This window comes from Castor canadensis, chromosome 7 (genome assembly GCF_047511655.1).
Source record: "Castor canadensis chromosome 7, mCasCan1.hap1v2, whole genome shotgun sequence".
Classification (NCBI taxonomy): Eukaryota; Metazoa; Chordata; class Mammalia; order Rodentia; family Castoridae; genus Castor; species Castor canadensis.
In genome coordinates, this window is record NC_133392.1 from 18744655 (window position 1) to 18761671 (window position 17017).

Genomic DNA, 17017 nt, shown 5'->3' on the forward strand with positions numbered 1-17017 from the left:
TCCTTTTTAGATGGCAGGTTTAGGCTAGGTTTTCCAATTCTTCACAAATAAACCAAAGGAAGAAAATAATTGTTTCAAATTGCACTCCAGTATCAAAGGCTGCCATTTATCCTTTCTCATTTCAGCTGAAGTGATTAATATTCAAGTTGGTACTATGTAAAGATTAAGCTTACTGTGTATTCTCCAGCCATTTATGCTAATTTAGTCTCATTTGTATTGAAAGATTCTTAAAAGTATCAAGAGACACTTTATATTGAATTAAAAACTATTGCACTGGGTGTTTTAAACCTCAGAAAAGAACAATTATTAAAATGTATTATTCAATTAAACATAGAAGTTGGGAGTATAAGCAAAAGTGCTAACAGCTAGAATGGGTACACTAAGACTCAGAGTTGTGGCAATCAGTATTTTATGTGAGGTTGGGCAAGGAAGGTACAGGAGGGAGTAGAGATATATTATCAGGAGGTGGCAGAAAAATTCTGGCTTGTTTTGTCTCCCCTTCTCCTGGTAGAGAAACACACTTCTAATAAGGCACAAAGCCCCTTGAATATCTAACATTTCCCAAGCTAGCCAATGCATTTTCAGAAGATGTCTATCATTCTTTCAGCTAAAAATCCACCTGCCAATATTTGTTCCAAGAAGAAAATGACATGCCAAAGGAGCCAGCCAGAAAAAGGAACCTGAACGAAAGGCTCTCAATTGACAGGAGATCTCTCGGCTCAAATTTCCCCTCTCCTAGGAGACGTGAGCCAATTAAGTCCATTCTTCTAATGACCAACACTGTCCCTGGCACAGACCTCTACTTAAACTCTGACTGTTCACCACTGTGGTGGGTTTTAAACTCACCTGTTCTCCTTGTTTTGCTGCAGACTTGTTGCCAAAGCACCCAGCAAGTCCAGAGTCAACTGACAAGTCCAGAGCTACTTGGCATGGAGCCTTGGCCTCTTGGTTCTGAGTACATTAGATGAGTGCCGCCTGCTGTTCTCTGCTTCCTGGCTTGGCTAGCTCCTTGTAGAACACAAATTATATAAGAATGGAAAATAGCTAGGAGGAAGGAAAAATAGATTGCATTATTTTCAAAACCTCTAACCAAAAGTTGTGTTTGCTTTCTAAATAAAGCAGGCTGCTCTAAGGCACAAGAAACTTGGCATTTAGGATGCATAACATAGAAGCCAACAGCTGCTGCCTCGGGAAATGGTCAAATCTGACGAAAGATTTTCCCCAAGCCAAAGTATCTGGCATCTAGTAACAGAGCTTCAATAAACGAAGAACAAAACCTGCATATGATGATTGTCTCTGGAGGAATCCTACTGGTGGCCAAGGAGGGGTGTGTCAACATTTAGCAAACATATCTGAAAAGTCCTCAACATGAGAACTTGGTTTGGTCACTGTTGGTCCATTCTCTCAACAAGCATTCAATTGGAGCATCTTTGTCTCTTGGTTCAGTTTGTAAAATAGGTGTTGAGTACCTATATTGCCCAGGTGCTGTTTCAGACACTGGGTGACAGAGATGGTGATAGGTCTCTGTCCTTGAGAACAGAATTTTGTGACTCTAATATTCAGATGAGGAGGATATTGATTGAGACTTTACCTGAGCTCAGTTTTTCTGCACTAGGGAACTGTGAGAGCTACAGCAGGAAGCAAGTACTTACAATTTGCTAAGGTTATAGTATGCACACATGAAGACTGAGAGTCAGTTTAAAGCTGATGTATTTTGTGTGGTGAAGAAGATCAGCTGTTTGCTGTGGAGAACTTCAGAGCAGTAGCTGCAGATGCACAAAGGTGAAGACAATGAGTCAGAGAAGGCCTTTAGAAGACTTTTATCCTTCTTGGTAAGACTTGTATGCCTACCTTTGATCTGGATATCCTTACCCTTGCCTTCTCAGGAACTTTACATCGCCAGTAATGCCTTTTTTCTTTTGGATATTTAATTCCTTCCTTGAAACTGGGGTTTTCCTATTAACACTTAAATACACTTAAAGCTACCCTGCTAAGAAAGAAAAGAAGAATGGATGGAGGGAGTGGGGAAGACATGAAGATAACAGGTTCCCCATCTCCCTCCAGCCACTATCTCTTCTGTTCCTTCAGCCATATTTCTTGAGTAATGCTTTAGGCTATATCATCCTCATCATCCCACAAAAACTACTCTTGTTAATGTTGAAAGTGATCTCCACATGCTAAATCCTATTCTTCCTCATTTCTCATTGTATTTGAGCTCTCAGTAACAATGGATACCAGCCATCATTCTTTCTCTTTTGTGTAGTGGTTTTAAAATATGACTCCAGAGGAGGGCTCCCATGCTGCCGCCAGCTCCCAGCACCCAGACGGCTTGGGAAGAAGCAGACCACAAAGTGAGCTAAGTGGTACGTGGTACTCCCACAGACAACCCTGGGCCAGATCAGCATAGCCCCCTGGAGAGACCGACCCCCACCCAGGGAAAAAAGAAACTGAATAATAAGCAATAACAAAAAAGACACATAGCACAGAGGGCGGGGTGCCCTGAGTGCTGAAGCAGGGGCAGCGGGGGAGGGGAAATCCCTCACAACAAGCCGGCTGGAGAAGGCAGGAGCGACAGCACATGCCCAGCAATCAGGAGCGGGAAAGCTTGTAAAAGTGGCGGTGGGAGGAAAACTCCACAGGAGAAGGGGGAAGACCTACTTCCCACGTGAGCTGTAAATAAACATGCAGGCCTGAGAAAGTGGGCGCAGTGTCACCTCCTCCAGTGTGCTTGGAAAGGGGAAAGCTTGTAGCAGTGGCTCACGCACAGGAGAACTCTGAGTAAACAAAGCCTGAGGGGCTAGGCGAGTGTTAAGCTCACTCCTGAGATCTGCAATCAATAAAGTCTCCAGCAACAGCAGGCTGACAGCAGTGGGCAGGTGAGCCACAGCCTCAGATAGCCACTCACAGAACTGTCTCCAGAGTCTTTCTTTTCTCTCTTCCTTTGATGAGACAACTGAACTACACCTGAATGCTGAAAAACTTACTGAAACTGTACTGCATTTGAACTTGGGATACTTTGTGGAGGTTTTTTTGGTTTTGTGTTGTTTTGTTTTGTTTTAGTTTTGGTTCCCCTTTGATGAGACAATGATAGACCTACTTCTGAGACACCATCTCCATGATTGGAGGTTGAGGGATGAACACCAAAATTATTAAGACTGAAATTTTATTGCATGTGAACTTGGAATTTTATATATATAAATATATATATATATATATTTATATATATATATAAATATATATATATATTTCTTCTTTCATTTATTTATTTTTTATTTTTCTTTTCTTTTTTTATTTTTTTTTATTTTTTTTTTAAGGGAAAAAAAAGAGTAGAATTTTATTTAAAATTTACAAAAGAAAAAGGGTTGGGAAAGGGACAAACTGGCATCTTTGAGATCTTTCATTCAATAGCCATGTGGTCTTAGGCAGTCTCTTCCCCTTTGGGCCTCAAATTTCATTTGTAAATTAAGGAGTTTGGGCACTTTGTGGTGGTTGGAATGATCCATTAATTTTCCTTTTTGGAGACAAGAAAAGGACAGAGTGCTAATTTCTACCTTGGTTCAACTCACGCAATTTTTTTTTGTTTTTTATTTTTCTTTTTAAGTCTTTCATTGAGGCATATTTGTCCATTGTTACTGCATACATTATGCTTTGTGGATGCATCTTTTTTGTCAGTGGAGGGATTACAAGAATGTTGCAGAGAGGCCAAAGAAGAGGGATTTTTTTTTCTCCTTGCTTCGTAAAACCAGTAGGCAGACTTGGCTGTCTCGTGGTCTTCAAATTGATGTCAAACCTGGAAGGGAGGCAGCTGGTCTGGGCCTTTTCAGTGTTGGCACAAACAGGGCTGCATCAAAGGGATGGGTGCTGTACTTGTGATTCTGATGCTGCCACAGAAAATCCAAAAGCTCCTGGAAGATGGGGCTGACTCTTTCTTTCCACATCTCTTTCCCTTTCTTTCTGTCCAGATCAATCATTACAGTTTAGTGACCTCAAACTTGGCTTCCTCTCACAAGCTTGTGTTTTTAAGTTCTCCAGGATTTTCTCTCTTGGGTACACCCTCAACACATGTTGGGTGAGGGGATCCAGTTCCGCATGGGTGTACTGAGTTTGTCTGTTCAAGATGACACCCCCTCTGGCAGCCATGCAAAGAAAATTCAGAGATGGTGACAATGAAGGGTGCTGACATCTCCCCTGGCTGCTAACATTTGGAGCACAAATGACAATGGACTTAGTCACTTGTGTTCTTTTTTTTATTTTTTATTTTCAATCCTCTCTCTGTCTCTCTAATGCCTGTTCAGCTTACTGTTGATTAGTATACTATCTCTCACTGTTTATATCTTTGAAACTTTTTTGTTGTTTGTTTGTTTTGTTTTGTTTCTACTTGTTTATTTGTTTTTCCTTTTTCTTTAACTTCTTTGCTTTCCATCTCCTCTCACCATTCCATTCTAAATATCACCATTGTTATTATTACAAGCTAGAAAATACTTAATTGCACACAGTATAGGGACAATAACAACACCAAGGGCAATGACGGGAAGACAGAAAAAACAGGGAAACAAGTTTCCCCACAGCAAAAAACTAGTATACGAAGCAGAGGGGAATGAAGAAACAGATACTCAGATCCAGACTCCAACAAAATGAAGATAAATTATACCAAAGAACCCAAATGAAGCCCACAAGAACAATCTAAAAGAAGAAATCCTACAGGTAATCAATGAGAATTTTATAGAGATGATACTGGATATGGTCAACTAAAATGTACACAGGACACTCAAGAAATTCCAAGACAATAAAAATAGAGAATTTGAAAAAGCACAAGAAGAAATAAAAGAACCATACAAGCATGATATAAACACCAAAGTGAAACAAAGAACATGATTAATAAAGAGATAAATGGATTCAGGATAAAAATAGACAACATTAAATAAAAAGGGACTTGGGATATGGAAAACCTCAGAAAAAAGAATTGCAAAACAAAACGGAAGGCCAATCCAGCAGAACAGAACAAACAGAAGACAGAATATCAGAACTTGAAGATGAAATGGTAATTAAAGGAAAAACCAAAGAACTATTAGTTTAACAAATCAAGACCTGTGAAAAGAAAATGCAAGAACTCACTAACTCCATCAAAAGATCAAACCTGAGAATCATGGGCATTGAAGAAGGAGAAGAGGTGCAAGCAAAGGGAATGAGTAATATTTTCAACAAAATAATAGCAGAAAATTTCCCAAATCTAGAGAAAGATATTCCCATACAGATGCAAGAGGCCTCCAGGACACAAAACAGACCAAATCAAAATAGAACTACCCCATGACATATCACTATTAAAACAACAGTACAGAAACTAGGGAAAGAATTGAAGGTTGTAAGAGAGAAAAAACAAATAACATACAAAGGTAAACCCATCAAAACCACAGCAGACTTCTCAACAGAAACATTAAAAGCAAGAAGAGCTTGGGGTGAGATTTGGGCACTGAATGAAAATAACTTCAACCTCAGGATACTCTACCCAGCAAAACTATCATTCAAAATAGATGGAGCAATAAAAGTCTTCCATGATAAGCAGAAACTAAAACAATATGTGACCACAAAGCCACCACTACAAAAGATTCTTCAAGGGATTCTGCACAAAGAAAGTGAAACCCAACATAACCATGAAAGAGCAGGCAGCACCAAACTACAGAAACAGAAAAAGCTAGAAAGTAGAGAGTAATCTCAACTTAAGTACACACAATCAAACCTTCAAAAAACTAAGACAACTAAATGACAGGAATCACCACATACCTATCAGTACTAACACTTAATGTTAATGGACTTAATTCACCCATCAAAAGGCACTGCTTGATGAAATGGATTAATAAGGAAGAGCCAACATTTTGTTGCTTACAGGAGACCCATCTCACCAACAGAAATAAGCATAGGCTTAGGATGAAAGGCTGGAAGAAGATTTACCAAGCCAATGGCCCCCGAAAACAGGCAGGAGTAGCAAAACTTATCTCTGACAATGTAGACTTCAGACCTACATTGATCAAATGAGATAAAGAAGGACATTCCATACTAATAAAAGGGGAAATAGACCAAAAGGAAACAACAATTATTATCCTATATGCACCCAATGTCAACACACCCAATTTCATCAAACATACCCTGAAGGACCTAAAGCATATATTAACTCCTACACAGTGGTTGTGGGAGACTTTAACACCCCATTATCATCAATACATAGGTAATGCAAACAAAAAATATCAATAAAGAAATCCAAGATCTAAAATATACCATAGATCAAATGGACCTAGTTGATGTCTACAGAACATTTCATCCAACTTCTACACAATATACATTCTTCTCAGCAGCCTATGGAACCTTCTCAAAAATAGATCATATTCTAGGGCACAAAGCAAGCCTCAGGAAATATAAGAAAATAGAAATCATGCCATGCATTCTATCTGATCACAATGCAATCAAACTAGAACTGAACAACAAAAGTAAAGACAAAAAACATGCAAACAGCTGGAAACTGAATAACTCATTACTTAATGAACAATGGATCATTGATGAAATAAAAGAGGAAATTAAAAAGTTCCTGGAAGTCAGTGAAAATGAAAACACAACCTACCAGAACCTATGGGTTAAGCAAAGGTAGTCCTGAGAGGAAAGTTTATAGCCATGAGTGCATATATTAAAAAGACTGAAAGATCCCAAATCAATGACCTAATGATACATCTCAAAATCCTAGAAAAACAAGAACAAGCAAATCCCAAAACAAATAGAAGGAGAGAAATAATAAAAATAAGAGCTGAAATTAATGAAATAGAAACCAAAAAACCATACAAAGAATCAATGAAACAAAAAGTTGGTTCTTTGAAAAAATAAACAAGATCAACAGACCCCTGGCAAACCTGATTAAAATGAGGAGAGAAAAAATCCAAATTAGTAGAATTAGGAATGCAAAAGGGGAGATAATAACAAACACCATGAAGTCCAGGAAGTCATCAGAGACTACTTTGAGAACCTATATTTAAATAAATTTGAAAATAATAAAGAAATGGACAGATTTCTAGATATATATGATCATCCAAAACTGAACCAGGATTGAGAGGGAAGAGATTCCACGATGGCGGCTAGAGGGAGGAAGCAGAAAGTGAGCCTCCTATAGTGAAATCTTGGAGAGACGCTGGAGACACACTTTGCAGGTATAATCACTGAGAAGAGGCATAACTTTGACCCCTCCACACCTCCAGCCATCACAGAGAATCTCCACTTCACATTAAATGGAGAAATCAGGAGGGCTCCTGGGCCGCCAGTCACCCGTGCCCAGGTACCGTGGTACTCCCACAGACAAGCCTGGGCCAGAGCAGCATAGCCCCCTGGACAGACTGATCTCCACCCGGGGAAAAAAGAGAAACTGATTAATAAGCAATAAGAATAATTAAGACATGCGGGAAAGAGGGTGGGGTGCACTGAGCGCTGAAGATTGGGGGAAGGGAATCCTTCCCGGGACTGTAAATAAACAAGCCGGGCGGGCCGGAGAGGCTCCAGCGGGAGCTGGGTGCACATCCAGCAACCAGGAGCAGGAAAGCTTGTGAGAGTGGCGGAGGGAGGAAAAGTCCACAGGAGAGGAGGGAAGACCCACTTCCCACGTGAGCTGTAAACAAACATGGTGGCTGGCAGGAGCAGCAGCACCACCCAGTAATCAGGAGCAGGAAAGCTTCTGAAAGTGGCAGTGGGAGGAAAACTCCACAGGAGAGGGGGGAAGACCCACCTCCCACATGAACTGTAAATAAACACGCAGGCCTGACAACACGGGGCCAGTGTCACCTTTCCCAGTGTGCTTGGAAAGGGGAAAGCTTGTAGCAGAGGCTCCTGCACAGGAGATCTCCGAGTAATCAAAGCCTGCAGCGCCAGGTGAGTGCTAAGCTCACCCCAGAGATCTGCATAAATAACGCCACCAGCAACAGCAGGGTGACAGCAGTGGTCAGGCAAGCCACAGCCGCAGATACCATTCTCAGAACTGTCTCCAGACTCTTTTTTTTCTTTTTCTCCCTACCCTTGATGAGAGAACAACCAAATTACACCTGCATGCTGAAAAACTTACTGAAACTCTATTGCATTTGAAGTTGGGACACTTGGTGGGTTTTGTGTGTGTGTGTGTGTGTGTGTGTGTGTGTGTGTAGTTTTGTTCTACTTTATGTGTCCCCTTTGATGAGACAACTACAGAACAACATCTGAGGCACCATCTCCAGGATTGGAGACTGAGACAGACACCCAAATTATTAAGGCTGAAACTTCATTGCATTTGAGCTTGGAGGTTTTTTGGTTTTTTTTTTAAATTTTCTATTTTCCATTTTAATTCATTTTTATATATAGATATTTCTTTCATTTACTTATTTTTTTATTCTTATCTTTATTTTTTTTATTTTTGATTTTCAATCCTCTCTCTGTCTCTCTAATGTCTGTTCAGCTTACTGTCAATTAGTACACTAAAGCTCCCTGTTTATACCTTTGAAACATTTTTGTCTGAAACCTTGTTCTGTTTTCTCCCTCTTGTCTGTGTATTTGTTTTCCCCTTTTCTTTAACTTCTTGCTTACCATCTCAGCTCACCCTTCCATTCTAAATATTACCATTGTTATTATTACAAGCTAGAAAATACTTAATTGCACACAGTACAGGGACAGTAACAACACGAAAGACAATGACGGGAAGACAGAAAAAACAGGGAAACCAGTTTCCCCACAGCAAAAAATTAGTACAGGAACCAAGGGGAATGAAGAAAACAGAAACTCAGATCCAGACTCCAACAAAATGAAGATAAACTATGCCAAAGGACCCAATGAAGTCCACAAGAATAATTTAAAAGAAGACATACTACAGGTACTCAATGAGAATTTTATAGAGATGATACTGGATAGGGTCAACCAAAATGTACAGGAGACACTCAAGAAATTCCAAGACAACAAAAATAGAGAATTTGAAAAAGCAAAAGAAGAAATAAAGGAAACCATAGAAGCACTGTATAAACACCAAAGTGAAACAGAGAACATGATGAATAAATGGATAAATAAACTCAGGACAAAAATAGACAACATTAAAGAGGAAACCACCCAGGATATGGAAAACCTCAGAAAAAAAGAACGAAACAGAACTGCAAAACAAAACGGAAGGCCAATCCAGCAGAATAGAACAAACAGAAGATAGAATCTCAGAACTTGAAGATGAAATGGTAATTAAAGGAAAAACCGAAGAACTATTAATTAAACAACTCAAGACCTGTGAAAAGAAAATGCAAGAACTCACTGACTCCATCAAAAGACCAAACTTGACAATCATGGGCATTGAAAAAGGAGAAGAGGTGCAAGTGAAGGGAATGCGTAATCTATTCAACAAAATAATAATGGAAAATTTCCCAAATCTAGAGAAAGCTATTCCCATACAGATGCAAGAGGCATCCAGGACACCAAACATACCAGATCAAAATAGAACTACTCCACGACATATCATCATTAAAACAACAAGTTCAGAAACTAAGGAAAGAATATTGAAGGCTGTAAGAGAGAAAAAAGAAGTAACATACAAAGGTAAACCCATCAAAATCACAGCAGACGTCTCAACAGAAATATTAAAAGCAAGAAGAGCTTGGGGTGAGATCTTCCGGGCACTGAATGAAAATAACTTCAACCCCAGGATACTCTACCCAGCAAAACTATCATTCAAAATAGATGGAGCAATAAAAGTCTTCCATGATAAGCAGAAACTAAAACAATATGTGACCACAAAGCCACCACTACAAAAGATTCTTCAAGGGATTCTGCACAAAGAAAGTGAAACCCAACTTAACCATGAAAGGACAGGCAGCACCAAACCACAGGAAAAGAAAAAGCAAGACAGGAGAGAGTAACATCAAGTTAGGTACACACAATCAAACCTTCAAACAACTAAGACAACTAGATGACAGGAATCACCACATACCTATCAGAACTAACACTCAATGTCAATGGACTTAATTCACCCATCAAAAGACACCGTTTGACAAAATGGATTAAAAAAGAAGATCCAACAATTTGTTGCTTACAGGAGACTCATCTCACCAACAGAAATAAGCATATGCTTAGGATGAAAGGCTGGAAGAAGATTTACCAAGCCAATGACCCCCGAAAACAGGCAGGAGTAGCAATACTTATCTCTGACAAAGTAGACTTCAAACCTACATTGATCAAACGAGATAAAGAAGGACATTCCATACTAATAAAGGGGGAAATAGACCAAAAGGAAATAATAATTATCAACCTGTATGCACCCAATGTCAACGCACCCAATTTCATCAAACATACCCTGAAAGACCTAAAAGCATATATAAATGCCAACACAGTGGTTGTGGGAGACTTTAACACCCCATTATCATCAATAGATAGGTCATCTAAACAAAAAATCAATAAAGAAATCCAAGATCTAAAATATGCAATAGATCAAATGGACCTAGTTGATGTCTACAGAACATTTCATCCAACCTCTACATAATATACCTTCTTCTCAACAGCTCATGGAACCTTCTCCAAAATAGATCATATCCTAGGGCACAAAGCAACTCTCAGCAAATATAAGAAAATAAAAATTATACTGTGCATACTATCTGATCACAATGCAGTAAAAGTAGAACTCAATAACAAAAGTAAAGACAGAAAACATGCAAACATCTGGAAACTGAATAACTCATTACTTAATGAAGAATGGATCATCGATGAAATAAAAGAGGAAATTAAAAAGTTCCTGGAAGTCAGTGAAAATGAAAACACAACCTACCGGAACCTATGGGACACAGCTAAGGCAGTCCTGAGAGGAAAGTTTATAGCCATGAGTGCATATATTAAAAAGACTGAAAGATCCCAAATCAATGACCTAATGATACATTTCAAACTCCTAGAAAAACAAGAACAAGCAAATCCCAAAAAAATAGGAGAGAAATAATTAAAATAAGAGCTGAAATCAATGAAATAGAAACCAAAAAAACCATACAAAGCATTAATGAAACAAAAAGTTGGTTCTTTGAAAAAATAAACAAGATCGATAGACCCCTGGCAAACCTGACTAAAATGAGGCAAGAAAAAACTCAAATTAGTAGAATCAGGAATGCAAAAGGGAGATAACAACAAACTCCATGGAGGTCCAGGAAATCATCAGAGACTACTTTGAGAACCTATATTCAAATAAATTTGAAAATCTTAAAGAAATGGACAGATTTCTAGATACATATGATCATCCAAAACTGAACCAAGAGGAAATTAATCACCTGAATAGACCTATAACACAAAATGAAATTGAAGCAGCAATCAAGAGTCTCCCCAAAAAGAAAAGTCCAGGACCTGATGGATTCTCTGCTGAATTCTATCAGACCTTTAAAGAAGAACTGATACCAACCCTCCTTAAACTGTTCCACGAAATAGAAAGGGAAGGAAAACTGCCTAACACATTTTATGAAACCAGTATTACACTTATCCGAAAACCAGGCAAAGACACCTCCAAAAAGGAGAACTATAGGCCAATCCCTTTAATGAACATTGATGCAAAAATCCTCAAAAAATAATGGCAAACCGAATTCAACAACACATCAAAAAGATTATTCACCATGACCAAGTAGGCTTCATCCCAGGAATGCAGGGGTGGTTCAACATGTGAAAATCAATAAATGTAATAAACCACATTAACAGAAGCAAAGACAAAAACCACTTGATCATCTCAATAGATGCAGAGAAAGCATTTGATAAGATCCAACACCATTTCATGATAAAAGCTCTAAGAAAACTAGGATTAGAAGGAAAGTACCTCAACATTATAAAAGCTATATATGACAAACCTACAGCCAGCATTATACTTAAAGGAGAAAAACTGAAACCATTCCCTCTAAAATCAGGAACTAGGCAAGGATGCCCACTTTCTCCACTCCTATTCAGCATAGTACTGGAATTCCTAGCCAGAGCAATTAGGCAAGAAGAAGGAATAAAAGGAATACAAATAGGTAAAGAAATTGTCAAAATATCCCTATTTGCAGATGACATAATCCTATACCTTAAAGATCAAAAAAACTCTACTCAGAAGCTTCTAGAGATCATCAATAGCTATAGCAAGGTAGCAGGATATAAAATCAACACAGAAAAATCATTAGCATTTCTATACACTAGCAATGAGCAAGCTGAAAAAGAATGTATGAAAACAATTCCATTTACAATAGCCTCAAAAAAAAATCAAATACCTAGGTGTAAACCTAACAAAAGATGTGAAAGACCTCTACAAGGAAAACTATACACTCTGAAGAAAGAGATTGAGGAAGACTATAGAAAGTGGAGAGATCTCCCATGCTCATGGATTGGTAGAATCAACATAGTAAAAATGTCTATACTCCCAAAAGTAATCTACATGTTTTATGCAATTCCCATCAAAATTCCAATGACATTCATTAAAGAGATTGAAAAATCTACTGTTAAATTTATATGGAAACACAAGAGGCCACGAATAGCCAAGGCAATACTCAGTCAAAAGAACAATGCAGGAGGTATCACAATACCTGACTTCAAACTATATTACAAAGCAATAACAATAAAAACAGCACGGTACTGGCACAAAAACAGACATGAAGACCAGTGGAACAGAATAGAGGACCCAGATCTGAAGCCACACAACTATAACCAACTTGTCTGTGACAAAGGAGCTAAAAATATACGATGGAGAAATAGCAGCCTCTTCAACAAAAACTGCTGGGAAAACTGGTTAGCAGTCTGCAAAAAACTGAAACTAGATCCATGTACATCACCCTATACCAATATTAACTCAAAATAGATCAAAGATCTTAATATCAGACCCCAAACTCTAAAGTTGATACAGGAAAGAGTAGGAAATACTCTGGAATTAGTAGGTATAGGTAAGAACTTTCTCAGTGGAACCCCAGCAGCACAGCAACTAAGAGATAGCATAGATAAATGGGACCTCATAAAACTAAAAAGCTTCTGCTCAACAAAAGAAATTATCTCTAAACTGAAGAGAACACCCACAGAGTGGGAGAAAATATTTGCCAGCTACACATCAGACAAAGGACTGATAACCAGAATATATAGGGAACCTAAAAAACTAAATTCTCCCAAAATTAATGAACCAATAAAAAAATGGGCAAGTGAACTAAACAGAACTTTCTCAAAAGACAAAATTCAAATGGCCAAAAAACACATGAAAAAATGCTCACCATCTCTGGCAATAAAGGAAATGCAAATTAAAACCACACTAAAATTCCACCTCACCCCTGTTAGAGTAGCCATCATTAGCAACACCACCAACAACAGGTGTTGGCGAGGATGCGGGGAAAAAGGAAACCTCTTACACTGTTGGTGGGAATGTAAACTAGTACAATCACTCTGGAAAAAAATTTGGATGCTACTTAAAAATCTAAACATAGACCTGCCATTTGATCCAGCAATACCACTCTTGGAGATATACCCAAAAGAATGTGACACAGGTTACCCCAGTGGCACCTGGTCACCCATGTTTTTGCTGTACTATTCACAATAGCCAAGTTACAGAAACAGCCAAGATGCTCCACTACTGACGAATGGATCAAGAAAATGTGGTATCTATACACAATGGAATTTTATGCAGACATGAAGAAGAACGAAATGTTATCATTCGCTGGTAAATAGATGGAATTGGAGAACATCATTCTGAGTGAGGTTAGCCTGGCCCAAAAGACCAAAAATCATATGTTCTCCCTCATATGTGGACATTAGATCCAGGGCAAGCACAACAAGGGGATTGGACTTTGAGCACAAGATAAAAGCTAGAGCACATAAGGGAGATAGGAGGATAGGTAAGACACCTAAAAAACCAGATAGCATTTGTTGCCCTCAATGCAGAGAAACTAAAGCAGATACTTTAAAGCAACTGAGGCCAATAGGAGAAGGGGACCAGGAACTAGAGAAAAGGTTAGTTCAAGAAGAATTAACTTAGAAGGTAACACACACACACAGGAAATTAATGTGAGTCAACTCCCTGTATAGCTATCCTTATCTCAACTAGCAAAAACCCTTGTTCCTTCCTATTATTGCTTATACTCTCTCTTCAACCAAATTAGAGATAAGGGCAAAGTAGTTTCTGCTGGGTATCAAGGGGGTGGGGGGATAGGGAGGGGGCAGGGGGGAGAGGGTGGAGAAATGACCTAAACATTGTATGCACGTATGAATAAAAAAATTAATAAATAAAATGTGACTCCAACATTTGTTCACACTCCTCCCATGGAAATGTTGGGTCTCTACCTTGTCCTTTTGAATGTAGATTGTTTTGTGACTGCTCTATCAACAGAATACAGCAGAAGCATGACTGTGGATAGAAGCAGGGTAAAAATAGATTGCAGGGTTAGGTTTTTTGTGTGTGTGTTTCAGGGGCATACCTGTTCTGGGAGTGGGGGACTAGCTAGCATTTAAGTAGTCCAACTACCTTGAGATGTCCAAATGGAGTGGCCCTATTTAGATATTCCAGTTGACCACTGCAGCTGAGCTTCCAGCTTTAACCAGTTACACTGTCAGCCCTATGAGTGAGCCATCTTGGATGTCTATCCCAGGCAAGGTTTTGAATGACCTCTGAGGTGAGTAATGGCATGAGAGACCTCAAGTGAGAACTGTCTACCTCAGCCCTTTGCAAATTCCCAAGCCACAAAGTCATAAGCAATGCAAATAGGTTGTTTTAAGCTGCCAAATTTTGGAGCTATTTGTTATGTTGCAATAGTTAACTGAAATACTGTGGATGACATAACAAACAGTCCAGATTTGCCTCCCAAACCTCACTCCAGTTTTAATTTCCTGTATCAGTTTTTCCACACTCCTGTGCAGACAGCACAGAAATGGTCTTAGGACATAGTTACTTCTGACTTCCAGTTCCATGGATCCAGTTGCCCACTGAGAATCTCTAAGGCTGAACTACTACCCTAACTTTGGTTCCTTGACCACACCAGGTCTTCTTCCACAGAGGCTTGTGCATGCTCTTTGCTGTCCTAGAATGCTCACTACATCCTTTGGCTAACTCTTCCTCACCCTTCCGACTTGAAGTCATGCCTTGAAAAATGACACATCCTCATAGAAGCCTTCCCTGAGATCCAGATCCTTTGTTTTATGCTCTCATGGAGCACTCAACTCCATTTAAAAATATATATTTCCCAGTGCTCTATTTCCTTTATAAACAAAGGTAGGTCTCCACTGCTATATCCACTGCTATATCTAGTCCATGCCAGCAGGAGTGGCATCTGAATTCTGCTCACTATTTTTCCCCTCCATGCCTAGTACAGGGCCTGGCCCAGTGTAGGCCCTCAATTATTATTCATGCATTTTTCTACCCTCAAAAGCAGTATCACTTCACCCATTCATTTATTTCCTCATGATAGTCATTATAAAGACTATCATTAATTAACCCCAAATATGTGCCAGTCCTTAAGTTAACCATTCTATAAATGCCATCTCATTAATGCTTCATGATAACATAGCGAGGAACTTATTCTATCTTCATTTTCCCTAAGGGAGAACTCAGGCACAGAGAGAGCAAACACATTTTTTAAGGCCACACAGTAAGGACAAAGTAAGGAGGTAAACCCAAGTTTGTCTGGATTAACATCTCATGTTCTTTAGTACTGTTCTTTTTAGTGAGGACAGGACTTCCTGATGGAGAAGCATAAAGATAAAGTCAGCAGTGACCCTCTTGCTTCCATTGGTTGGTAGAAAGCAGGATGTACATGATAGCTACTGTCCCCACCAATGAATTTGAAGGTAGAAAGGCAGTGTAGCTGGAGTGCCTTGTGCCCCAACCACTTTCCCTGGCACTCAGCATCATGCAAAATCTAAATTTCCTTTCCACCACTACTTGGGCTTCCTAGTGAGGTCTCCAGACATTGGGAGAGGTTGGGGTCTCTGTCAAGGCTCTAGCCTGCCTGGGCTGAAGTTCTAGGGATTAATGAAAGTGAGTGGTCTATCTGGGGAATAACAGAACCACTCTGTTGCTGAAGGTACCCGCTCATTTTGTGAGCAAAATGTCTCCCTCATGTCAACCTGGCTATAAAAGGGCTGTAGAGGAGGGCTACAGTAGCCCTGACTGTCTGGGAATCAAAAACATGGACTACTTCATTACCCTTCACTTTTTTACATTTATTCTGAGCCTAATCGTGTTGCCTCCCACTGCTCAGGGTCGAACAAGCTGACAACTTATTATGGTTACATCAGCCTTTTCTGCCACCTAAAGATGTGTGTCAGCTGAGGTCTCTTAGAGCTATAGGGATTAGTAATGAGCAAGAGATGACTGAGGCTGAGTGGAGGAATGGCTTCTGATTATGAGGTTTGATGTGTCACCTCCCAAGTGCAGACTCTGAGACAGTTTCCTAAGGGAGTGGGTTGATTCTCAGAAACAGGTTCCAAACAAACAGAAGGAGGAGAATATTTTCACAGGAGTGCAGTAGGTGGCACCCACTCTCACCTTTACCACCTCACTGGACTCTCACCCGTTAATAAAGGTTTATCACTTTATAGTCACAACACCTATGTCCCTTTCAGAGAGAGTCAGCCCTTCCTTGACATAGCCACTTGCTATAGAAGCAGCTCCCAAACTGGGAGACTATTTGAGGGTGAAAGGGAGCACTGAAATAATCAATGGGCAGATAGCTCTAGCAGGTATAAAATGAAACTCTCCTGGGCAAGCTAGGTCTTGTGACATAGAGTTAGGCAGCAGTGAACACATCGATACTTCTCCCAATAATGAATTAGAAAACCCCTGCTAGAGGTCCCTAATTTTCCAGAGTAAAGGAAGGCTGTCATGACACTTAAACTGTCTTTGATCATGTAGAGAAGCAGCCTTCCAAGTCATGTTACAGGAGAAAATAGTGTTCAGATGAAGAGAAAAGATGGTAATGGGACAGCAGCTGGGAGGAATATGGCAGAGCTGCAGCTCATCATTGGTAAAAAGTCCAGGTTAGTGGGTGTGGTGGTACACACCTAGAATCCCAGC

General features: G+C 39.5%; 1 long non-coding RNA gene across 1 annotated transcript in view; it reads right to left on the minus strand.

The window, feature by feature from the left end:
• The window catches only part of LOC141424747 (uncharacterized), a 74540-nt gene extending 73462 nt beyond the window's left edge, over nucleotides 1-1078 (minus strand). The window contains exon 1 of the long non-coding RNA XR_012449629.1: nucleotides 847-1078. This is a non-coding gene — a long non-coding RNA (uncharacterized lncRNA). The remainder of the gene's footprint in view (nucleotides 1-846) is intronic.
• Between the last annotated feature and the right edge of the window lie 15939 nt (nucleotides 1079-17017).